The sequence below is a fragment of the Spermophilus citellus genome (assembly GCF_964194105.1).
Source record: "Spermophilus citellus genome assembly, chromosome: 2".
Classification (NCBI taxonomy): Eukaryota; Metazoa; Chordata; class Mammalia; order Rodentia; family Sciuridae; genus Spermophilus; species Spermophilus citellus.
Genome location: NC_138183.1, coordinates 199,374,807 through 199,384,327, shown reverse-complemented (window position 1 = coordinate 199,384,327; position 9,521 = coordinate 199,374,807).

The following is a 9,521-nucleotide window of genomic DNA, read 5'->3' as shown; positions in this document are numbered from 1 at the left end:
TCTTAAGTTTGAAGCCAGTCTGGGCAACCTAGAGAGACATTGTCTCAAAATAAAATTCAAAAAAGGGCTGTGGGTTTAGCACCATGCTTGCCTAGTATGTTTAAGGTTCTTGGTTCAATATCCAGTAACATATGCATATTCCCCTCCCCCCCCACACACACACCCTGCAATCAAGAAGTGTTGGGATGGGATGGGATCATGGGGATGCCTAATATGTAACATGGCTGTGAAGAACCTAAGTTCTTTCATGAATGAGAAAGTGTTGTTTGATTTTTACAAGTAATCAAGAACATAATAAAATTAAAATAAAGCATAGAAGATTATTCTGGTAAAATGTTGAATCTCGTAACTAGGCAGGTTATACAGAAAAAAAGAACTTTTCATATTGTAGGTGAAGGCAATAAACAGTAAACCAGGGAAAGAAGACTGTCAAAATGGAATAAACTTTATTAATATCTTAACACATATCATAGCTTTTCAGACTCAGGTATTACAAAAATAAAACTTACTTACAGACAGTAGAATAGTAGTTAGCAGGGACTAGGGCAGGTATCAGTAGTTATTGTTTCTTGGTACAGCTTTAATTTGGGATGACAGAAAAGTCCTGAGGAAGGATGATGGTGATGGCTGCACAACAATCCAAAGGTTAATGTCATTAAACCACACACTCAAAAATAATTAAGGGCCGAGCATGGTGGTGCATGCCTATAATACCAGAGGCTCAGGAGGCTGAGGCAGGAGGATCACAGGTCTGGAGCCAGCCTCAGCAACTTATTGAAGCTCTATGTGACGTAGCAGGACCCTGTTTCAAAAAAATAAAAAGGGCTGGGATGTGGCTCAGTTGGTTAAGTGCCCTTGGGTTCAATCTCAGGTACCCTGCTCCCCACAAAAAATTTAGGATGGTAAATTTTATATTGTGTATATTTTACCATGTAAAAATATTTCTAAGTTTTGTCCTTCATCATGTTCTTTTATATTCTGGAACAAATTTACACTTAATTTTACACTTTCTTTTAGGACCAATTCTTACACTGTCTGCAATGTCAGAACTAATTTCATAATATTAAAATGTTTTTAATTTGTGATATATCTGTCATTGCCATCTTAAAATGATTCAGTAAATAAAATTTTAAATGTTTCCCATTTTCAACTTCCAATATGGTAAACATTGACAGTTATTCTCTACTGCTCTAATCCCCAAACACAACACACACAACACAATTTAAAGTCTTTGATATACTCAAAGAATGCAAAGAGTTTGGAGAGAGAAGGAAACAAACATAAAATCCTGAGAACTGTTGCTTTAGGACAAAACTGCTCTCTTCCCTTGAAAAACAGAAGCATACACACAGGTGTGTTTCTTTGAAACTTTTGCCCTCAAATATGATCTCAATGACTAACATAAATTATAACTTAAAATTTTTTTATTTGTTCTATACCTGATAGTAGAATGCATTTTGAGACATCATACATAAATGGAGTATAACTTCTTGTTGGTCTGGTTGTAAGTGATGAGTTCCACAGGCCATGTAATCATATATGCACATAAAGTAATAATGTCCAATTCTTCCTACTATCATTCCTACCACAAATTATAACTTTTAACCAAAGTAACTTATTCTGTTTCACAGAGAAAACTGAAGGGGGGGTCAGTGGACAACTGTGAACTATGTATCATACACCAGCTTTTTAATAGACCAATAGTTCATAAAAATATATATAACACAACTATCGATAATGACATATATCCCTTTTACTTTCATTTAACAAAGTGGAAAAAATAATACATTCTTTAGCAGACCCAAAGATATAGCCTCTCTGTAGCATATAAGAATTGAAGGGGCTGGGATTGTGGCTCAGCGGTAGAGCACTTGCCTGGCATGGGCGGGACCTGGGTTCAATTCTCGGCACCACATAAAAATAAAGGCATTGTGTTATGTCTATCTACACCTAAAAAAATAAATATTAAAAATTGAAAACTTCACAAAAGCTTAAAATTATGCTTGATAATCAATACTGCAGTAATCTTATCTTCTTAGGAATGATCTTGGTACCCAAATGATTACCCATTAATTAACTCAATTTCAATTCATTAATAGGGTTTTAAGTGACCTAAAATTCTTGGACATTATCTTTAAGTGGAATTAGTACAAAAGTACTGTTGAAATAAAAAAAACTGTAGGAATAATTATTTGATTTAGTTAATCACCATATAGTTTTTATAATCTTAAACATTAGGAGTAATATTAGCTTATTGCCAGTAAAATTGTAAAAGTTTAGAAAAAACACATCCAAGTAGAACATTATTACTATTATACTTGACACTAATAAGTCAGAGAAAATGTTTTTTTTTAGTCCTAAATATTAAACTAGACTCCCTTTCCAAAGATTAACCTAAATTTTTGAACTTAAAATATTGCTTTAATTTCTTTTTTCTTTTCTTTGTGCCACCCCCCTCTCTTTTGTTTTTGGTGGTACCAGGGATTGAACCCAGGAAAGGGGCACTTAACCACTGAGCAACATCCCAACCCTTTTTACTTTATTTTGAGACAGGGTCTCTCTAAGTTGCTAAGGCTGGCTTTGAACTTGGGATCCTCCAGCCTCAGCCTCCTGAGCCACTGGGATTACAGGTATGTGCCACTGCATCTGGCTGCCTTAGTTTCTTTCTTTTTCATTTAATTTTATTTTATATATTTTTATTTGTTCTTATTAGTTATACATGACAGTAGAATACATTTTGACATGTTATGCTGCCTTAATTTCTGTAGAAATAATTTTTGATGAAGAACATTTCAAGTATTAGAAGTTTAATTCAACTATTTTTTTCTGGGTATTTTGGGAATATTCTCTTAGTGTAAGTGTTTATTATCTCTATTAGAAAATCAGAAATCAGCTCCTTCAACACAAGATTTTATAATTGAATTTGTCAATACCCTCTAGGGAGAGGAAAATTTTACAAACACAATGAGAGGTAAAGGCCTTTCTAAATTACAGACACATTGGCATACAGAGACAGATGAAGAGAACTTACAGTTTCAACTTAAAATTGCAGTCATGGCTTAGGGGTAAATACAGTAACTCAAAACCTCACCAGTCCATGTTTGAGGGATCTGTGCTCTTTCATGCAGGGAATCCTGAGCCCAAATCAATCAAGAATCTGTGAGCATGAGATTCTTCACTGATTTGGGCTCAAAAAAAGTAGACAGACAAAAAAGACGAATATTCCAGATTCTCTATTGTTCTTTGCAACAGAGAATAGACCTCCATAAATTATTAATCCATTTCTAGAGATCACCAAGTGGTCATATCACAAAACTAAATTCTCAGTCTTTGTTACCACTCAGGATCATTACCTATGAATCAGCTAAAACCACAACCAGAACACAAAATGAGCAGACAAACATTAATATTAGAAAAAATAGCAAAGCTGCATGTGTAAATGGAAACAAAACTGTCTTTTGTGGGGAGAGGTCAAGGGAATGGTGTTTTGCATTGCTATTATCTGTAATTTAGAATTATAAGACAGCTCCTACAGAATCAGATTCAGATGGCAGGGTGTGGGGGGCTATTGACAATGCATTTTTTGTTGAAGCTCAAATGTTTCCTTACAAAAGATTATCATTAAGGTTGAGATGCTGATGTCATCTTCTATACCAGAAAGATATGGTCCTATTGTGCCCTACCTTATTACTCCAGGATTATGTTTATAACTCTCCAAACAGCCCCACAGGTTTCATTCAACCTGGCCAGGAACCCGACCCAGTATCAACAAAATCCCCAGTCAGGCCACACACAATGGAAAAAAACAAAAACAACTCTCCTTCCATGTTTCTGAAATCCCAATGTTATTTTTTGTTGTTTGTTTTTGGTATTGGGGATTGAACCCAGGGGCACTTAATCAATAAGCAACATCCCTAGGCCTTTTATTATTATTTTTGTATTTTGAGATAGTGATAGGGTCTCACTAAATTGCAAAGGGCCTCCCTTAGTTGCTGAAGCTGGCCTCAAACTTGTCATCCTCCTGCCTCAACCTCCCAAATTGCTGGGATTACAGGCTTGAGCCACCATGTCAGCTGAAATCCTGAGTGATTTTTCAAAACTTGAATTTGTTTAAAATCTTCCTCACTTCAGCTTCCAATGTGGAAAGAAAATACCTGCAAATCTAAAGGCATTTTCTTCTTTAACTACTTTCAACTTCTGTGCAGCCCCTATATAAAAATTATTTTTGATCCAAGGTCATAAATTGCCCATTCTCATTTCTCACCGGTAAAGGAAAGGAAAAAAGGAATTCTCACACAAACATACAGGGAGAATTACAGAAGGCAGACTATAATTCACATTTAGAATAGTGCTTAAAAATGGCAGAGGTGCTTCCTTCTCCTCTCTGCTCTTTAAAATGAAATGTTACTGTGCTCTAGAGAGCATGGCATGGTGTTAAAATGGGCTCTGGCTTGAATATGATTGAAGTCTAGAAGCAAAGGAAAAAAGAGTAGGCTTGATCAAATCCCCTTACTTCAAGGAGGGGCACTAGGCCACCTGTGCAGGACCAAAAGGTTTTAGGAATCTTTTATTAACACCCACCTCTCCACCCCTCTAGGATTAATGTTGAAGGACTTACAAAGAGACTTTGGGAAAATGGTTGAGGCACAGTGGCGTTTTCCCCTCCTACCGTCTCACCCTGGGGTGGGGTTGGGGGCAGCTCCTCTGAATCTCAAGGGTTGTGCGATACCAGGCTTTGAGACATCAGCTGGAAAACAGTGTCCCTTAGAACCGAAAGGGCCAGTGTGTCTGGTATTTGAGTGTGTCAGAGAAGATCACAGGCAAAAGATAGTGGCTGGAGTCTGTTTGTCAAGTGAAGAGGAACATCTAAACCACTAAAAGCAGAACTTATACCTTTTGTGGACCAGCTAGGGAAAGGAAAAAATGAACATGAAGGTTGTTTTCAAGGAGCCCCCACCCAAGTGGGTTTCTGGTTAGAAGAAATGGGTTCTCTGTCTAGGTTGAAGTCTAGAGCATATGGGTGAGAATCAAATGCTGAAGGCAGTGGAGCTGGAAGAAAGGCAGGTGTTATAGGCCAGTGACTTCAGTGGAACCAATTTGGAGGACCCACATGAGTGCCCCATAGAGATGAAACCCATACTGCATGCCCACCAAGACCATAAAACATCAAAACACCATAAAAAAGCCATGACATTCCCCCTAAGTGTGAAGAGAACACCTTCACCCTTGCATAGAAGCCCACTCTGTGCCACAGAGATTCAAGATAAGTCAAGTGGTATAATTCTTGAATGGAGATTCTGAAAAGGACTCCTCTGGATCACCAAGCACTCCAGTGCCCTAGAAGGAAGGTCTTTTTTCCGATCACTCTGCCTATCTCCTACCTCCACCCAAACCCTGCAGGATCCACAGGATCCATACTCTACAATGGCTTAATGGGAAAAGAAGCCAGGTGAGCCTGTGCCCTGCTTCCCCCCTCCCCACCCTACCATCCCTTCACTGCAGTTTTCCAGATGGAATCAGTCTGGGCTGGGAAGGAGAGAAAGGAGAAATATTTGTCTTAAATAAAGTTCAGAGCTTTGACTGTTACATGGGAGTGGACATTTTAACTACTGAAATGAGACTGCTTTATGACTAAAAATGACTGGAGGGCTTATTCTTCTGAGTATTTAGAAAAGCTATGAGAACTCACCTGAGGTTTCATTAAGGGACAAGGAAGAAATTAGCCTTTAATCAGAGGGAGTAGAAAAGGAAATAAAGTTGCTTTATGATTACATTCTTTCAAAGGCCACCCTTTTAACATAATGACCAGGCATGTTAGCTCCAAAAAAAGGCAGACTCTCTTTCCCAACCTCCAGTAAGCCTGCCACTGTTTTACAGGGATTTAAAAATTTCTGTCTTTGGGTTTTCCCAAACAGAAAAAGCCCTGCAGGCTCTGAGGAACTGATCAACCACAGCAATCAACCTGGAAAATATTAATAGGATTTCACTTTTTTTAAAAGGAGGGTCTTCTAATAGTGGCTTCAAATACTGAATATTTCATGGTATTCATCAGACAAAAAGTTCTAGGGATAGGGCTTGTTTGTCAGAAAAGAAAAGAAAAAAAAAGGGTTGGCTTATCTGGCTGTCAAAACCATGGAATGATCAAAGACGACAGAAGATGCAATGAATCTAAAAAACTTACATGGCAGTTCTCTGCATTTTGAGACTAATGTTCCAGGAAGCCTGCCAAAGATCCTCTGAGTTGTGCTCTTTATTTCTAAGCATGGTGAGTGTTTATGTGCATTTTCTAACAAAGTAGGTGCATTACAATAATTTTCTCCTTCACAATATATTGAAATGTCTTGAAACTTATCTGCAGAATAGGGTATTCTGGAGTTGTGGGTGCAGATGATGTTAATAGTCCTTCAAAAATCTGCCATTTATCATATACGTGTGCGTATGTAAGCCTATATAATATTGCGTATATATAAAAGAATTATCTACAATGAACTGATGTGAGGCTGCTTAAATGGAATCCTGTAGCACTACTGTAGCAAACCATACAGATTGGCTGGCTCAGTATCCAAGGATGCTTACACAATGAAGAACATATGTGAAAAGTGGGGAGATGTTTTGGGTACTAAAAATTAACTTAAATGTGAATAAATACAGCAGGAAACCCCCCAAATTTCTGTCCTGTATATCAGTATTTCTCAAACTTTCATGTGTATAAGAATTACCTGGGGGTCCTGTGAAAGCACAGGTTCTGATTTTGAAGGTCTGTGGTGGGTCTGAGATCCTTATTTCTAGCAACCTTCCAGGAGATACAGATCCTCCTGGATCACACATTAAAGAAGGGAACACCTTAAAGAAAGGAATGCATAGAGAACGGGGGAGATGGAATGAGGATAGTAAGCCCCAATACTGTTCCAGGGTCAGGTTCTGGGACCACTTCCAGGATAGGAAAGGCCTTCACCAATCAAGTCTCCCTAGAGGAGTCCTTTTCAGAATCTCCATTCAAGAATTATACCACTTGACTTATCTTGAATCTCTGTGGCACAGAGTGGGCTTCTATGCAAGGGTGAAGGTGTTCTCTTTACACTTAGGGGGAATGTCATGGCTTCAGAGTAGTGAAATCCTGGTAGCAGTATCTTAGGGTAGGCAGTGAAAGGACCCCCAAGAAAGGAACAAAGAAAACAATAGCAGGAGGTGGTAAAGGGAGTTCATGGAGAATGCTCATGATGTGTCACTGGAAATTCCTAGAAATAAATTTCTGGTGGGGGGGATATTAAGGGGTATAAGAGTTAAGGAAATATTTGACCTCAAAAGAACCAAATATGTGTTCCTGGAGTGCCTGAATTTGGATGCTTGCCTTACAGAGACCATCATGACAGTCTGTGTTAGTCAGTGAAAGAGTAACCCCTCAGGAGGGAGCTCAGAGTCACCAGTCAAGCAAGGGGACACTTGCTTTTTTGCTTTTCTCTTTCCCTAACACAAAAGGGAGAAACAGTGAAAAAGAAGTCACAGGAGTATCTGAGAACCTGCCCCTTTCCCTCCTCTCTACTTTGATAATACGTATTTAAAAATTATAAGCCTATTTCTTTCTGTGAAGTTTTGTATTTAATATCCTGGCCCACTTTTCTGTTGTGCTTATATTTTCTTACTGATTTTTTAATTTTTTTTTTAGTTGTAGTTGGACACAATGCCTTTATTTTATTTATTTATTTATTTATTTTTTATGTGGTGGTGAGGAGTGAACCCAGTGCCTTCCATGTGCTAGGCGAGTGCTCAACCACTGAGCCACAACCCCAGCCCCTTTCTTATTGATTTATAAGAACCTTTTTCTATATAAACAAAATGAGGACTTTATTGTGAAAAAAGCCCAATAGCTTGAATCTTAGAGGTTATCAGTTATTAACAATAATAGTGTCAATCAGTATTTTCCAGACATTCTATTCGATATTTTACATGGATTCTCTCATAATCATCTCAACAATCTCATAAGGTAGGGAATTGTTATCATCTCAGTTTTATAGGAAAAGGACACTGAGATTTGAGCAGTATAGATAATTGATCCATTGGAACAAAGTAAATATTGATTGGCATAAGGATTTGAACCCAGGCATACATTCTAGGAGAGGACAGGGGAAAAAAATGCAAAATCTTGGGACAAAAGGTATGCCAAGGCCTCCAGCTAATGATTATTAAGGTTATGATTCTTCTTGCCTCTCTTTTTAAAACAAGCATTAATGATGAGAGGGTGACTTGGTTAGGTACCGATTAAAGACTGGCAAGGGCCACAGGGTCACAGGATTTACTGTGTGAAAGGAAGGGGCACAAAAACAAATAAGTATGCAATCTTAAATACTTGTATGTGTTGGAAAGAAAACTAAAAGGAATATAAGAGATAATGGATGGAAGACAACTTAAGGAAGCAGGAAAGGCTTCTTTTAGTAAAACAAATATTTTAACAGAGACCTGAGAAAAAGAATATAATAAGTTGATCAAATGAAGAGAAAGGGAAAACATTTTGGGTAGAAGAAATTACTGATGAAAAAGAGACATTGTCCTTTTACTGATGTAGGAACAAATAGGACATCTGAATGAATGAAAAATGCTGGGTCCTTAGGCAAGGGTCAGAACACCCAGAAAGTGTTAAAAATCTCACTGAAGTGGATTATCAAGGATTTGGGCATTTTAGGGCTAATACCTCAGGATTTTCTGGTCCGTTATGGCATCAGAAAGTGATTCTTAAAAGTGAGATGATTGATTGTTCTGAGACAGGAACAAATCAGGGGCTTTCTCTGTCTCAGGGGGTCCTAATCTCAGCAGATTTTTCAGGTTCCACTCCCTTTTCTCATCCATTATCTCCCCTAACGTGATCAAATCTCTGCCCTGGGTTTTCAAACCATCCACTCATTTCTACCTTTCCTTTTATATCTTATAATTTTCTTAGCACAACACTTTTCCTGCAGGGAAGGAAGAAATAGCTCAATTTCCTTGCTTTTACTCAATTGAAGCTGATATTTTCTGCCTTTCTTCATTTGCTCAAAACTATTTTCCTGTCTTGAAATTTCATTTTCTTTTAATGTTTACTTGCTAGAGCTCTATAGAGTAGTTCAACTCAGAGGGCACTTCCTTCACAAACATCTCAGATTCCCCACAATCAAAAACTATTTTGCCCATTCAATGCAAGCATATATTCTTGCCTTAAAATATTTCATGTATACCTATATCTTCTAAAAGTGAGTGAATTAAAGTGAGTGAAGTGAGTTCAGAACATTGTACATCCACCTTCACAGATCTAGCCTGCAATCTCTCCTTCTTTCTGGTAGTGGGAAATATTTGCTCACTCAAATTAATTAGTGGGTATGGCCAGTGTGGTAACCCTTATCTCCTACCCATATTCCCAATATTCCATGAAGGTAAGAGTTATCTGAGTGTTTGTTAAAAGTCAGATTCCTGAGTTTTGCCCTAAATCTAAATAATCAGATTGTCCAGGGGAAAAGAACTGAGAAGTGTATAATAATAATAAATGCCCC